This window comes from Mastigoproctus giganteus, chromosome 10 (genome assembly GCF_048544385.1).
Source record: "Mastigoproctus giganteus isolate SK-2022 chromosome 10, ASM4854438v1, whole genome shotgun sequence".
NCBI classification, from domain to species: domain Eukaryota; kingdom Metazoa; phylum Arthropoda; class Arachnida; order Uropygi; family Thelyphonidae; genus Mastigoproctus; species Mastigoproctus giganteus.
The window spans coordinates 199,293,508-199,310,790 of record NC_143584.1 but is presented as its reverse complement, the minus strand read 5'-3'; positions in this window follow the sequence as shown (position 1 = coordinate 199,310,790).

The window sequence follows — 17,283 nt, the reverse complement described above, 5'->3', positions numbered from 1 at the left end:
CAAGGACTGCTGGAAACGGATTCTATTTCATTTCTCGAAGAAGCAACCCAAAATGTTCTTCTTTACATTTGTCGACTGAGTTTAAAATTCTCAAAATTAAAATAACTAAATAATCGTTGGTATCCAGATTTTTTTCAGTGAGACAACTGATCTGAAATCTCGAAGTTGGCTGCTTGCAATCACATGCAGGTTTTATTTAATGTGTGGAATTTTCATAGTAATTACAATACATTGCCTTTTCAAAAATATCGCCTATTTTAAGCAGTTATAGTAGAGCAATCCAAAAAAAAAAATAAATAAAATAAATAAATAAAGATCTTAATAATTAAAAAAGACAAAACTGCTTATTTATACAGGGTATGTTTGTTATTTAGTTTTTAGGAGCATTATCAACTAAGGCTATATTGTTCTGGGGATATGCAGTGGTCATTCCCTGACCTTTCCGCATCCTCCGCATTTGGTGTTGACGGGCTCGAACCCCGGTCTAATCAAGAAGCGTGTGCTACGCACTGCTGCTCCTTCCCACCTGGCTACGGAGGCGCCTATACACAGTATTCCGGATAGAGGTATCCAAAAATAACGGCTTATAATGCAAGAACCACTCATTATATTTTCTGAAACGAACGTGCAGTTGATGAGAAATCTCTACAACTTAGCTAAGTGGTCAGGAGTGGGAATGCAGTAGCACACGCTCTTTGAGTAGACCGGGATTCAAGCCCCTGACTGCTGAATAAGGTCGATCTGCCAACCCGCACTGGACCAGCGTGGCAGATTATGGTCCATTTTCCCTTCAGCATGAATTGTTGAGGAGGCTTCCATCCTGCAGTGGGTTGATAATGGCTGCACTTTTTCTTTTTACCTCTACAACTTTTGTTTCATCAAACTGTGAAGGTCACTATGCAGGCGCGTCATGAGTAGTCGCGCATAATCAAAAACGGCATAAGAACAGCTAATACTGGATAGCAGTGCACAAAAATGGTGTCATCGGTCCATTTTTTTATAGAGACCAGACTGACAGGACAAACCTTGACATTCAGCAGGTATTTCTCGTTCCATAGATTTCACCAAGATGGTGCTCCATCATACTTCCATCGAGATGTTACCAATTTTTTGTACAACACTCTTCCTGGATGTTGAATCGGGAGAGGAGGCCAAACTGCCTGGCAACCTAAATCTCCGAATACGACTCCATTGGAGTTTTTTTGCATGGGGCTTTATTAAAGACAATCTGTAGCAGAGAATATTCCGGGATTTGGAGTATATGAAAAAGCGTATTGTTGAAGCAGTTGCTCTAATAACGCCTTAGATGCTGCAAAACACTTGGCAAGGGCTCGAGTATCGTTTTTACATCTGTCGAGCTACGAAAGGTGCTCACATTGAACTTTAACTAACCTTCATAAAAACTTGGTGAATTAATAAAAAAATTTATTTTAATACACCATATAGATGCTCAGGTATATGTGTGTATTTTTGGATACCTCTAACCCGCTAATCCATACAGCTGTTTTACCAATACATTTGTCTCCATCTCTTCCTTATTAATGTAATACCATTATAAACATCTTTCTTTTTATTATTTATGTTAACTTTTTATCAATTCAAATAATGTAGTAGAATATCTTTATGTGCGATATCTTCACTAATTTGGAATTTAGTCTTCAGTGATCAAATTATTTTTAATTTTTATTGCTGTTGTTATTTTGTGAGGGATCATAAACATGGAAAGTTTCTGTACCATATATTAATGACAGTTTTCCAATTTCCACTTCTCCATTCATTTCTTTGCGCAGGGTTCTTTGGAGAGAATGCCTTCTTTTGATAATTTGCTTACTGTGATGTCATTTAATTTGGGTGTAGCTGATTGAAGGGACCAGTAGTTTCTTAATAACATAACAGTCAATATTAAATATGGTCTCATGTAGCTCTGTCGCTCTTTTATTCCTGATTTTTTTTCCAAATTAACATTAAATTTAATTTTTTTTACAGAAAATCTATCAAATTTAATTTTAACAAAGTATCAAATTTTTCGTTTATATTTGAAACTAACTGTGTCATTAATTGATATGAATCATTTCATGATTATTTGTAATGCTTGTAAGACCGAAAATACAGTTTCTTCTGCACCTCAATATCTGTCTCAAATTCAGTTGATCTGAAATCATACAATTGAAGCAGAACAATTTCTGATAACGAGAACAATCTCTAGTTTAGATCACATTCTTTGACTTGGGTAACAAAGATCAAGAAGGAAAGTGGGAAAAACGTCAGGAAGTATTTTGTTTGCTTGTTATTTATTCATTGTATCTGCTTTATGTAGACTTCATTTGTGAAACAAATGACTGACTTATAACACTTTTATGATTTAATCCAAAGACATGTCAGGCAGGGAGAGGGTGCGTTAGCGGAGGGTGATAAGTAGACGGTGGTCAAAGATCGACAGCGGCTGTGTGCACTCTTAAATTATTCATGGATTTCTTGACTTTGTTGAAGTGATAGTTAATTTGGAGGACGAACAACCAGTTGGATGGTAATTTGATTGAAGCACATGGGGGAAATGCTGATAAGTATAAAGTTAAACATAAAGTTATAGGGAGTAATGTGACAGATGTGGGTTAAAAAGGAATGACTTTAAAGAGAGACATAATACGTAGTACCCTTATATTAGCAGCAGACAAAGAAACTAACTACTCTTCTAGCCACGAAGTTAAAGATATTGTAAACGTTTTGAAACCGGGCGACTTTAATGATGCAAGAATTATGAACTTAAGGATAATTAAAAATAAGGGAATTATTTTGGAGACAGAAAAATCAGAATGATATGCAAAAACTACTTCAATCAAATATACTCACTAGTAAAGGGATTAAACCTGATAGGATTTAGTTATCTAACCATAATATACGTGTGTATGATGTGTTTAAAAAATCAAAGGATGATATCTTAAATAATTTATATCATAAAAATTTTAAAGAATAAGGTTTCATTGAGGGTGAGGTTCAGAAAGGAACAGTGTTTAGGTTTAATATAGGGAGTAAGACATACTTTACAAATTGAATTATTGGATTGACACCAAAACTGTATAAATGGATTTTTGTAAAAGATAGAATTTTTATAGGATTTACATCACGGAAGTTCCTTAGAGTTATAGTTGTTAAGTGTTTAGGTTTTCGTCACACTGCTAATAGTTGTACTAATAAAGTGTTATCTTGTGGGCATATCCTTTTGGAATGCCCAAATAAAGAGTTATCCACTAGGTGTATAAATTGCAAGAGAAATGGTAAAGATTGTGAACATTCGGTAAGAGACACTAAAAACCCTGAGTATATCAGGGCTCTAGAATTAGCCAGTTCTAGGACCTGTAATGAATAATATTGTTAGTGGTAATGTTTCGGGTACAAATTCTATATTGTTAAGTCATGAGGTTATTAAGATTGAGCAATTGAATGGGGAAAGGGCGACAGCATTAAAGGATGGAGCTAGTGTGGCTATGATTGAGAATGATTATTATATTCTGTTTACAGGAGCCATACGTTGGCACTTTTGGAAAAGTAATTAAAGTCACAAAAATTTCCTGTTACTTCACAAGTCAAAACTGTGGTAGATTGCAAACCTGAAAACCAGAGTAGTGTTTAACAAGAATTTAAATGTAACAGTTACATTTAAAATGTGCAGTCAGACCGCTACTCCTATTCATGTATCAATTGCTGCTTTCTCTTTCTATTTTGTATCGTTATATTGCCCCCCGGCTATGAGTATTGATTCTTCCATAAAATATTTGAAAAGTTCAATGAATTTTATTTCAGGTAGTAATGTTGTATTTATAATTGATTCTAATGCCAAACTAAATTTGGGAAGTAGTAGTATAGTAGAATTATGGCATTTGTAGAGTTTATATTATGTTATGATCTGCATGTGTTAAATTTGAGTGGTAAGCCCTCAAAATTTGATAATGTCCATGGGTCACCTACTATTGACAGAACATTGGCAACACAGGCTATGGAAAGGAGGATCTTTTTTTGGAATGTGGTAACTGAATATACTAACAGTGATCACAGAGCAATTGTATTTTACTTATCGTTGAAAAGTGATATTAATAATTTTAAGACATTTGATGAATGCAAAAATTTCTTATAAGAAAATAATTTGGGAGTATTTCAATGTTTGTTAAATGTTAGTTTTTCTTAACCAGCTGCTGAACTTAATAATCTAAATGCATTGGAATACACATGTTTTTTGCAGAATTCAATATCTTTAGCTATAGGCTATGCTGCAAAAAGAAAAAAAAATAAAATGCAAAAAAAAACTCCATGCTGGTCTAAGGAATTTGCTAAATTACATAAAGAGGTTTTTGGTTTTAGGAGTTATATCAAAGGTACAGGATCTGGAGGTCAAACGAGAAATTCATTTTTAATTAAATTGTATTTAAACGGAAATCATGACCCAGAGTAGAGCTGTGAAACAAAGACTAGAGACTGGCGAGAGTGCTGTGACTAGGGAGAGAAAATGCGAAGAAGATTCTCCAAGGCATCACAGTCTCAAAAAATGTCCGAAATCTAAAATATTTGCTGACTTTCTAAACAGGACATGGTCTAGCCAAGGAGAATGCCTTTGTGTGTGCTAGGTGTGTAGAGTGTTAAGAAGTTAGGCTCAAACTCAGCGTTCTGATGGGCGTATATGAGAGCTTGAGCTGTTCGTGAAATGCACTCGAAGAAATCAATGTTAGGGCCCATTAAGCTGTAAGCTGCCCAGCTCAACGACAGAGCTCACTCATGTGCATCAGACAAAACAGAGTCCATCTCCAAGGCAGAATGCGCTGGACCCAAAGAACTAGTTATTGTTGGTGACTGTATTTTCAGGGAGATGCTGAATATATTATGCAAGAAGGATAGGTGGAACAGGACCAACCTATGTCTGCCAGAGGCAAAAGTTGTAGTCTTAGAGCAGCTGTCATGTTTTAAAAGCACAAAAGGTGATGTGGTTGTACACTTTGGAACCAATGACTTTAAGAGTATGAGATCTGCAGATTTACTCAACAAGTACAGGTCAATGTTGAAAAAATTCTTGAGTTAGGTTAGAACGTGAAAGTGTCTGCAATTCTGCCCAGACACGAGAGGAGGGAGTATAAGATGAGAACCTTGTCGATCAATTCGGCCCTGCAGAGATTGTGCATGGCTCAAGGGGTGGAATTTTTTTCATCCTGGTCTGTGCTTGTTGACACGAGAAACTGCTTCTATAGCGAGGGTGTACACTTAAATAGAAAGGGTGAAAGAATATCTGCTGATGCTATCGTGGCAGTGTTAGGAGGTTCGGAAACTGCTAGCTTTTGTGGTACACAGCGTAAAGGGTTAACAGTGGCCACAGGCATAGGCAAAAGTGATTATTGCACCACTTCTATTAGAATGAGCAACAGCCCGGAAAGCAAGGTAATGGAGATTTACAGGACTGGTGGCAGTCATGGTGGAACGAGTAAATACATGGGATGAGTTATTGTAACTAAGGGTAGGAACAGGTGCATGTGCACTTTCATGTACACCAATGCTAGGAGTATAGGTTCAGCAATGGGAAAGGAAAAATGAGAGTATGTTTCAGTTATCGGCCGAATGAATTTCATGAATATAATGAGCAATTGTGCAGAGAAATAGAGTGGGCCAGTAAATCATGATATCTTATAATAGGGGATAATTTTTGATTGGTCAGTTGCACACTAACAAGATTTTTGTTGATTTATGGTATGACTGTTTTCTACAGCAACATGTTCGAGAGGCAACCAGAGGGAGTAAAACCCTTGATCTGATTATCAGGAGGGATTATTCATGCATTAAGAATTTGCAGATAAAGGAACTACTGGGAGATGAAACTACCATCAAAGCTAAAGGGAAGGGATTTTGCTTTTGAAAAGGTGACTACAGAGGTCTCAGACACTTTCTAATTTTTGTAAAGTAGAATTAACTGTTGATGTTACCAAGGTTGAATCTAAATGGGAAGCCTTCGGGAACTTAATTTTGGAGGCTACTAGGCTTTTTCTTCCAACTAAGAAATATTGTTCAAGGATTAGACCTAAATGGATGTCAGATGAATTAATGAGGCTCGCGGCAGAGATGAAGAATGTATGGGATGCGTATAAAGTATCAGGTGATACAGAAGCCTTTTGCATTTATAAACTAATCTGTAATCAAATCACAAAGTAGGTTAGGCAGGCGAAGGCATATTATGAGAAATCTTTTGCAAAGGATGCAAAGAAAAACAGCAAAGAATTCTTCACTTATGTAAAAACTAGAAACAAATGGATGACTCAGATTTGACCACTTAACATAGATGGGTGACTATTGATGGTAATGCTCTGGTAGATGATAAACTGAATGAGTATTTTGCATCTACATTCACACACGAGTAGTTATTCAATGAGTTATTCAAAATCTAACAGGGATCTAAGTGATTTTATAATAAATGAAAGCAAAGTGGAGGAGAAATTGTTGTATTTAAACATAAGGAAGTTTGGTTGGACGGGATCTATCCAGTTATATTAAAGGAGGCAGCAAAGGAAATAAGCAAACCCTTAGCCACAATTATGAGAGCTTCTTTGGACTCAGTGGAGATCCCCATGAATTGGAGCTGTGCATTTATATATATCACCTATTCACAAAGGGTATTCAGAAGGTGACAAAGTAACTACAGACTTGTTAGTTTAACTTATTTGCCCTGGAATCCTGGAATCACTGGTTAAAGACGACTTGTAGGACCATTTTGACAAGACTGCAGTAATTGTTAATACAGAACATGGGTTTGTTAAAGGGAGGACCTGTCTGATCCATTTGATTGGATACTATGATGTGGTCACAAAGCAACTGGCAGAAAAATAATTTTGATATCATATACTTCGAATTCAGGAAAGCTTTTGATACTGTTGCACATGGAAGACTGCTGTACACATTGAAGAAGAATTAAGGGCGCGTTGCTACAATGGATAAAGGGTTGACTGATTTGGTAGTTGTTGGCGCATCGGCTTCTGTGGCCATATTGCACCTCCCAAGGTTTTTTTGCAGTACTTTGATCCAAGAACGAGGCGGGAATCGAACCCGCGACCTTTGGGTTGCCGGGCAGGTACTTTACCCACTCGGCTAGCCCGGTCGGCTGTGGATAAAGGGACATTTGAGTGGGAGATAACAGAGAGTGGTAATCAATGGACAATGCCCTTGGTGGACAAATATTATTATTGGAGTTCCTAGGGGTTCGGTGTTGGGCTCATTGTTGTTTTTTATGTTTTTGAATGATATTGATGAAAAAGTTTATCATGTTTAATGTCCAAATGTGCAGATGATACAAAGGTTGGTAGGGTTGTTAATGACGATATTCTACTCTATCTGGATGTAGATAAGTTGGGCAAATGGGCTGATAAATGACAACTGAATTTTAATATTCACAAATTCAAAGTAATGCGGATGGCAATAACCCAAGAGAAACGAACCAACTGTGTGGTACTACACTCATTGAAGTGGAAAGTTAAAATGACCTGAGGGTAATTCTACACTCAAATATGGAGTTCGCTGAGCAGTGCATGTCATCGAGCCTTGTCAATGATATTTAGGAATTTTGCTAGCAGGAACAGGGAGGTGATTATCGCGTTTTAGAATGCAATGTTCAGGCCACACCTAGAGTACTGTTTACAGGTCTAGAGGCCTCATTTTAGGAAGAATGTAGCGTTTTTAGAACGAGTCCAAATAAGGGCAACAAAATTAGTGTGGGGAACAGGGGGTGCTCTTCCCAAGAAAGGCTTAAATTCTGGAAATTACAGTGCCTGGAGTGTAGGCACCTGCGAGGTGATCTAATTGTGGTGTATAAGGCCTTGAATGGGTTGACAAGCTGATTGGATACTTCCTCTTGCTCAGACTAAGAACCTGAGGGTGCAGAGTTTCAAATTTGGGAGAGTTGAAGAATAAATGTGTGGAAATTTGCCTTTAGCCAGCTGGTAGTTGATTGGTGGAACAGGCTTCCATCTTTTGTTGTGGAAACTTATAACCTAAAGAAATTTAATGCTGAGCTTGACAGGCATTTGGTACAAATGGAGGGATGAAATGGGAGGTTTTTTTTTTTTTTATTGGCTGATGGTGCATAACTTGCTTTCTTGTATCGTATGCCTCTACTAACGGTAATGCCCAGAGCTGTGAGTTTTTCCTTGAATGGTCTGTGACCGAGAAGTAAAAAGGTTGTATAGAGGCCCAGCGTGAACCACAGCAGGGTCAACAGATGCAATTTCTGAACAATTGGAAATAATTTCCTAGTGATCTCTCTCTTGGGAGTTTTCACACGGAGATTGCCATATTTACATCACGTGGGTAGGTAGTGAGTCTCTACTCGGTTGATTGGTTATCAGTGGGATCTTCGTGGAAGCCCATGAAAGTAAAGGCTTTCCCTTAGATAATTAGTGGAGGATTCCTGTTCTGGCAACTTCCAGGTCTAGTGGAAGGGTTCCAGCCAGCACATGCAGTGCATCTGTGTTCATTTTACTGCAAGGCCATATGGCGATGGATGGGTTTTATGTAAAGCATTGCTGTGGTCGAGATTTATGTAATAATTTTCAAATCTGTGCTATATCTTTACTGCTCTAGCCAGTTTTCGCAAATCAGAATAATCGTTAATACTATGAAAACCAAATTCGTCCCCCTTTCATATCCACTTCTGACATCTCCCGACAAATGTTAGAAGTTTATATGAAAGGCGGACACAAGCTGAAAAACAGCGCTGCTCATATATAATTTGTAATTTACTTCAGACATGCTGCTTACACAAATGACATGCTCTTAGATAAAAGCAGAAAGGAAACCATGATGGCTCTTACAAAAGAGGAAGGTACTCTATCAGTAAATCTGTTCAACCAGAATAATAGTAATGCTAATGCAGCACTACGCGAATATTAAAAATTTAATGGCCATTAACGTTAGTGTGGCTTCGAAAACTAATAAAGAATCTTGAAGTGACTAATAAAGGAACACGGTATGGGATGACCACGTATTGGAACGGAGGTAAAGGTTGAAGTGGCAAAATGCAAAACAGTACCAGTCAGTAGTGCCATGAGATTTGAACCTCACTCGATCCACTTTGCATAAAAGGTTTTGAATAATTTTATGCTGGTTGACGAACAAGATTCATGTAATGCAACAAATAAAATCTTGTTAACTGCAACAATGAATAGACTGCTCTACGATTACTGGCTCTTATGCAACTTGACGATACATGGGATCGAACTATCTTGTGGACTGATGAGGCACATTTTGCTATTCATGTTGCTGTAAATACACAAAACTGCCGAATATTCTCATCCATCTGCTGTGCATGAAAAACCACTACAAAGTCCATATATCACAGCAGCGTTTGTCAAACTGTGTTCCGTGAGATGTGAACAAGTGTTTTTCGAAAAATCATAATTAATAATAAAAAAATTATAAATTTTGCATATTTTTAGTTTACACAACTTTTTTATCATTATAATATTTAACGTAAGTTTTTCTCAGTTATTAGTATATTGGCACAGACTAATAATGAAATACACTGTGGAAAACTTTAATTTGGCGGACTTTGCATAGGGGTATGCGAAAAAGTAATGACACCTTCGAAAAAGGAGCAATGTGGTGATCTATTATGCCATTCGTATGCAATTTAGCCTGGAGAACAGAGCTTATTATTATTATTATTAAAATCAGTTTATTTCCCAAGAAACCTTGGGTCACCCCGGGACGGCTCTGTGCCAGAAGGGTGTGAATACAGACTAAGGTGCGAGGAACACAATGTACAATAAACAAGGGTACATTCGTGCTTACATGAAGACAAAGTCTTTGTCATATACAAATAGGCAAGTTAAAAAAAAAGAATGTCCAGGAGCAGGTGAGTATTATAGGTTCATAATCTGGTAACAGTTCTTGAGGATTTCCTTCCTGTAGGGCTTGTCTTCACAGAACCTATCAGGGTGGATCCTAAATTTATTGAAGATCCGAAGACAATTGGCTGGAAACATGTTCCTCAGGGAATCAATGCTTGACAGCGTAAGACGTAGAGGGAGACAGGAGTCGGGGTGCTTCCCTCTTGCCCTCCTCGGGCCAGAGATTAATGCGGATACCGATGGAGCATCAATTCGCCTCGTTATAAGCCGTGCGAGCGTGAGAACAAATTTTTGTCATGATGATATGTCTCCAGGGAATGGTGCCTAGATTTGCTTGTAGGATAGATCTGGAGATAGTTAGGGGGGTGGCCTACCACCCTGTTCATCCATCTAAGCAACCAGTACTCTAAACTAAGATACTTCTGAAGGTATGGGGCAGGGGCAGATGACCAAATTTCTGAAGCATAGAGAGGAATCGGCGTAATACACCTCAGGATGTGCCGAACAAGCAGCACTGGCTGATGCACACCAACGAGCTCTTGACGCACTGCCCAAAGAGCAGCGTACGTCTTCTGCCTCATCCTGGCAAAGTGAAGCTGAAATGTGAGCCCAACGTCCCAGGTGAGGCCAAGATCAGTATGAGAGGTCACCTTTTGCACCGGATCCCCACTAACAAAGATTTGGATATCATTTTTGGCTCTCTTCTTGGTTATTGTCAGTTGTGCTGATTTGGAAGGGCTCAGATGCAGCCCTATTGTGGCAAGATAACTTTCCAAGCTCAATATCTGCCTAGAAGCTTGTTGGTTGATACCATGAATCTGGTGATTATGATCTGAGCTCCCGTAGAACTTCAGATCGTCGGCATAAGAGACAAAGTTCGGATTCTGAGCAAGGAAAGGCTCCAAAACTGCTGCAAACAGGATAGCTGACAGTACACTTCCTTGTGTGATGCCTCTTGAGACGTCAATAGTTACTTGAAAGTCATTGTGGGTCACAGGTAGATGTCTAGGAAGTAAAATAGACTTCAAAATTTGAAGTAAGGTTTCTGCCAGGCCGAAGTAGTGTTTCAGAATGGTAAAAAGAGCTGGGAGGTGTATTCTGTCATAAGCCGATTTTATGTCGAGGAATATGATATCAATCTGTGATTTGTTGTTAAGGGTGTGCTGAATTCTGAAGAGGGTATCAAGAAGATTGGTAGTTGTCGATCTCCTTTGTAGAACGGTATGGAGGTACTCAGGCCTGTGTGCAAAGCAATGCTGGGCAATTGTTGGCTGAATTACTTTTTCGAAAATTTTGAGTAAAGAACAGCTGATGGATATTGGTCTCGGGTCTTTAGGAGATTTGGATTTCTTGATCTTTGGAATGGGCTTAACATGGTAAGATTTCCAAATTGAAGGAACTATTCCAGATTGCAGGATTTGTCTGAAAAGGTGAAGGAGAAGGTCGACTATATATGGGCTGCAAATTTTGATAATAAAGAGTGGGAAACCATCCGGACCTGCAGTGGCTTTGTTGGGTAGTTTATTGATGACATCAATTAGGGTCTCTCTAGTTATTTCTATTTCAGACAAGTGTGCCCTAGGTAACCAGTCCTCCTGCGAGAGAAAGGAATCAGAGTCAGGAAAATCTGCCTGCTGTAAGCTGAACTGTGCCCATTCCTGGACAAGCTTTTTTTCAGTGGCTAGATGATGATTCGAAAGGATCCTTCTACCACTATTCAACCTATTGAGAACAGCTTGGTTAAGGACCAGCCTTTTCTTTTTCAAGAAGCAAGCTCTTTCTTTCTTAAAGATGGAATGGTCTGAGGGCAGTTGAGTTTTCTGCCATTTCTGGTAGGCCTTCTGCTTCTTGATGAAAGCCATCTTAGTTTCCTTATTGAAACCCCGATTCGACCTGTTACCACTCCTGGTGATTCTGGCTGCACCATGTAGTGCAATTAACTTCAGTTGTTCCGACAAGAGCATAATGGTATCCTCCAACGGCTCAGAATAGAGACGCCCCCAGTCAAACCCAATCAAGCATTGGAGAATGATCTCTGGCTTCAGATATTTGGTAGAGAAGGCTATCCTAGGCAATTCAGCAGCGTACTCGTCAGGTAACCCAAGGGAATTTCTCTGTAAGGATAGTTTACATGCAATTGGCGAATGATCAGATTGGAATCGAAAGTTGCCAGGTAGGAGTTTGATATCTTTTAAGTTGTGGAAGATTAGGTCCAGCGCTTGACACGCTCTAGTTGGTTGCATCACTAACCGTGTAAGGTTAAAGGCCCGAACAGTGGCCTCAAGGCCCTCAAGAGCATTCACATGCCTGGGCAGTGGCAAGTTAAAGTCACCTGCTACAACAGTTGGAATTTTAGGCATTAAGTTGGTTGATAACCACGTGAGCAGCTCTGCTCTAGAGTCATCATTGTGGTCCGGAGGAAGGTAAACCAGGCAGCATTGGATTTGAAGAAGAGGACTCCTCAGCGTCAGGGAGGCTGCCTCAAAGTTGTTAGACAGGCTCACTCATGTCCTTATTGGCTGGAAGCGATCGTTGAACAGGATTTCAACACCTCCGCCTCGACCGTTAATTCTGTGTTTTTCCAATGTGTTTGTAAGGGGTGTTAAAATGGGTAAGATCAAGCTGTCTATCTGCCACTAACCATGTTTCTGTAAGGCAGATGACATCAAACTCATTAAGCAATAGGAGAGTGGAGACAATGAAGCTTGTTTTTTAGGCTGCGTACATTCTGTATAAACCAAAGAATCTCTCCTTCGTGTGAACCTGGTAGCAAGTCATCCTTTTGTAACTATGGCTGTTTATCTTGCCTGGATCCGCTATAAGCGATCGATCTGCTCCTCTCTTGGAACGGCTTTATAAGGGTGCCTACCGGCCAGCAGCTAGAATCCAAGACGATATGCTTTGCATTCGCAGGGCAGGAGATGATAAAGGAAGAATAGGTCGAGTGTCTAGTTTTGATCGCTTTTGCGTCTAAGTTGATCCCATGTTCTTGGGCAAAGAGTGCCCTGATACTTTCCACTTTTGTTGCTGGTCCTAGTCTGGAAACAAAAATTCTCTCGGGTCTGGACAGCTGAAATATTATATATCTCCTCAAGTCTCCGCGATAGAGGGACCGAGGCAGGTTCATAAGGAACCGACATATTACGCTCCTCGCATGGAGTTTCGTTACCTTGTGTTTTCACAGTCAAAACACTTTGAGCGCAAGCCATTTGTGGCTTATGCCTGGGAAATTGCACAAGGTGGTTAATTTGGTCAGAGAGACAGAAGGCATCCGCTTGAGCATAGATCCGCTCCTCCCTGTTTTGGCGTGGGGTTTCTCTCATCTCCATCCTCTTGTAACCGTGCTGGGCCTGGCTCAGAACCTGGCCACCAGGCTTCTCCTGACGTCTTTTGCAAGGTTGGTGCAGATTAGATTCACCAGGAATAATACACTTGTCCTGTATAAAAGGGCTGTCAGCCTCGATGGTCGGATCGCGCTGCTGGAGGGCGGTATGAGTACCCAAAGGGTTCAACATCACGGCCGGGGCTACGATCTGTTCAGTTGTTTTGTCTGAAAAATGAGGTGAACTATGCAGATTTTTGAGATCTCGATTTCCTCGCTGGACGCGCTCAGTTTGAGTTGGAGGTCTTGGTAGTGCATCATCTGCTTCCTGTGAATGCTCCTGAGGTTCCAAATGGTCCATCACTGATGTCTGACTAGAGGGAAGACAGTATTCACTTATAAAGATTTTGAGATCCCTGAGTTGTTCATTCATTGTGAGCACTTGGTCGAGAATTTCCGTATTTTGGGCTCTGAGTTTTCTATTTTTGTTATTGAGGCAGGCAAGAGAGTCGATTATTGGGGACAAAATCTCCCCGAAAGTGATCTTAAGTCTTTCAGGGAGGGCATTGAGTATGGAGGTGTTGTCCCTTAGAGCGCTTTTAATTGATTAACAATCAAAGGGGCTATCAACCTGCAAGTTTGCGGAGGCAGCAGGAGCGGTAGCAAACTCCCTATTCAAAGAAGCAACGTCTTTCTCAAAGCATAAGCTTAAATCTCCAGGTGTTCTCAACGCAGGCGACACAATACTACCTTCAATCGAACTGCGCACATCAAGAACACCAGATGGGGTTTCTTCTGCAAGAGTGATAGTGGATATCTCTTCCTTCGAGATGTCCGCGCTTTTTGGGTTACTTGCGCAAAGGTGGCAGGTCCATTTTCTTCTCCGTTGTTTGTTCAACCTTTTAACTTTAGGTGGCTGGCAATCACGACAGAAGATTCTACGACACGTAACACAAAGTAATGCCGGAGCCTCGGGTTTGAATCCACATTCGGCACAGCACTTTTGCTGAACTCCCGTTCTATCCTTCATTGTATACAGTTGAATTAAAAGCGAAAGGTCTGAGCTGAAAAAGGGGGCGGATGGCACGTCGAAAAAGGCAGTAATCGGGTAGGCGAAACGCAGGGAGCAACAAAGTCTTGCTGCAATTGGGCAGCTTAGTAGCTTGAAGTGTAGGCTAAATTCCGGAGATGCACAAATTAAGTAAGTTCTGAAAGAGCAACTGGGCCATCTGAGACCCGTTGATGAGTGGGTCCGGCAAAAGTGGTCATCTTATCGAATATTTGATTGCCAGACAGAAGTAGACAAAAATAATCAGAGTTAAGTTTGCTGGGTTCCTTCTAACTAGCTGTCAACATGCAATCTCTTAAGCTAAACAGATGCATAAGTAGGTCAGAGTTATAAAAGTCGCACCTTACAAGCGGTCAGAGGAACTGCTTGACCTTGTGATACAGCCCGAAGCAGACAGTGGTTAGCCGGCAGAGTAAGCCTACAGAAGTGAAGTTTGAATTCAGGCCTCGGAGACAAGCAACGCTGGCAAATGCATGGATAGAAACAGATCATGCAAAAACATAATTACAGTCTGTCCTCGTATAGCACGATAGTTGTGTTCCTAGAAAACCTCGTGCAATGCAAAATCGTGTAATATAAACAACAGGCCCTATGGGAAAAGTGGGCTTAGGTGCCGACCACCCAAGATTAAACACATTTGGAACCAAAACATTACCAAACACAATAAATAATCGGGTAATTTTAATCGTTATAAAATACGTAAGTATTTTATAACGATTAAAATACGTAATAAAAAATAATATATTTTTTTATTATTTATTATATTATAATAAAGTATTTTTAGTATTTTTTAATACTAAAAGTATTTTTTACGAATATAATACATTTTATTCGTAAAAAAATATTATATTAAACAAAATAGTCGTAATAAAATGCTTACGTATTTTATTACGACTATTATAATAAAATGTTGCTAATGCTTTTGCTTCTATGGTAAGCAAGCCTGATTTTTGTTTGATTTTCTATCCAAACAGATAGAAAAGACAGCCGTTCCATCTCTTCCAATTCTTGTGTCTTAATCTAATCTAATGGATTTTAATTACACTTTGAGTTGTTCCTGCTATGAGTTGTTTTTATTTTCTCCGCATTCTTTGCAATTTTCGGCGTTGCCCCATGTAGGTCTGTAGCACGTGCAATATCACATGGTCTTTCATTTCGCTCAAAGTGTTTCACAATTTCATATTTTTTTCTCTATCGACAGAGGCGGACTGGCCATAAGCCTCTGTCGGGGGAAACCCCGACAGAGGCTTATGGCCAGTCCACCTCTGTCGATATGCCAGTCCGCCTTATGGCCAGTCCGCCTCTGTTTCCCGGGCCCACCGGGGGAATACTCGGTGGGCCGGAGGCCGGTGTGATTTTGGCCATAAACCGTAGTATGAGGCCACCATAAATTTTCTCCGGTAAGAATTTTTGATCCAGTCCGCCTCTGGATATTGATATTGCTTTTTTTTTTTCTCTCTGAATCTGCAGTGTCTTCGCCAGGACGCTTCCTTTTCACACCTTTTAAGAATTTTACTCATTTTTAAAGCAATTACAAAACGAGGAGGCACCCTTAATACACATAAACAAAGCTGCGCGCGTGTAGCAAATTAATAAACAACTCCGTAAAGGCCGAGATACACTATTAACACCTCACATTTTACTAAAGCACATTTCTGGAGGTTACTACCATAAAACAATAAAAACAATTTCCAGTTGCGTTTCTGCTAGTGGAATCTGTTATAAACTCGTCGTAAACTCGATCTAATTGCAAATTATCAATAGCTGGAATTGTGTGGGTTTTTACGTTATTACGGTGAAATGTGTTTCCCCTTCACTGATATAAAACACAAATACATTTTCAGAATCTTCTTCAGTCCTATCCTGTTGCGTTCAGTTGGGTTGATTCTGCGTTCGACTGCCATTTCTTGTAAACACGAAGGCGAATCGTGCATAAGCGAATTCGGTTCGTGTTATATAAGATATCGTTCCCCTATTTATAAATCGTGTATGATCGAATTCGTGTAATGTAAACGCGTGCTATACGAGGACCGACTGTACCTAGAATGTTAGGGTAATAATCCTCCACAGGATGCACAGTATTACCACTAGGCAGGTCACTATACAAAAAAACTAGTGTAACTCGTGAAATAAATACATGAAATCACTGTAAACTTGAGGAGCACAAGATTAGAATCTTCATAGCTACGCGCAGGCGCACTCCCATCCTTGGGAGTGCGCCTGCGCATAGGTTGATAGAGAGGGTGAAGCGAATCGAATCATAACTAAACTCACTTCCTTGTATAATGTTTTTATTATTAATAATTCGAATTTGTGGTTGAAAAAAAGGAATTTTAAACAAGGAGTAAAGTACTTCTTAGTAGTGCAACCGTGGTCGATTAAAACGAACACACTATTGTCACACTTCCAAGTGAGGATGAACAATCACAGCCTTTTGTTCCCTAGAAATCAGAAATGAAACTGATAAAAGAACAAAATGCAAGTGTGATGAGTTATTTGAGTTTCGGTTTTAGAAGTGATGGAAATAAGATCCTAATGCAGAGTGCGTCATATGTAAGAAAATTTTAGCAAGTTATCTGGCTCTCACTAAACTTGTTCCGCAAATGTTTCATGAATACGTTGTGAGATGAAAAGTGTTGTTCAGTGACTAAAAAAGTTTGAGAAATGCTGCATTACAGTATGGTGTAGATTCCATTTTTCTGTGAAGGGTCTACACCCCACGGCACCAAAAGGTAAATAGTGCGGGGTACTGCGCTCTTGTAAGAGATCACATTATTCTCGATCTGCAAGAAAGGTAATGCTTGGAGGCTGTAGTGTTCATGAAAGATGGCGTTCATCCCCACATTGGTCAACAAGTGAAGGAACTGCTCCGTTCAACATTCAGAAATGATCGCATTATGTCTAGAGACTTTCCACAGTGCTGGCCAGCCTGATCAGCAGATCTCGATCGCTGATTTCTAGCTATGTGGATACCTGAAAAATCAGTTTACCATGGCGGCAAGCATTAATGGGCATGTAGA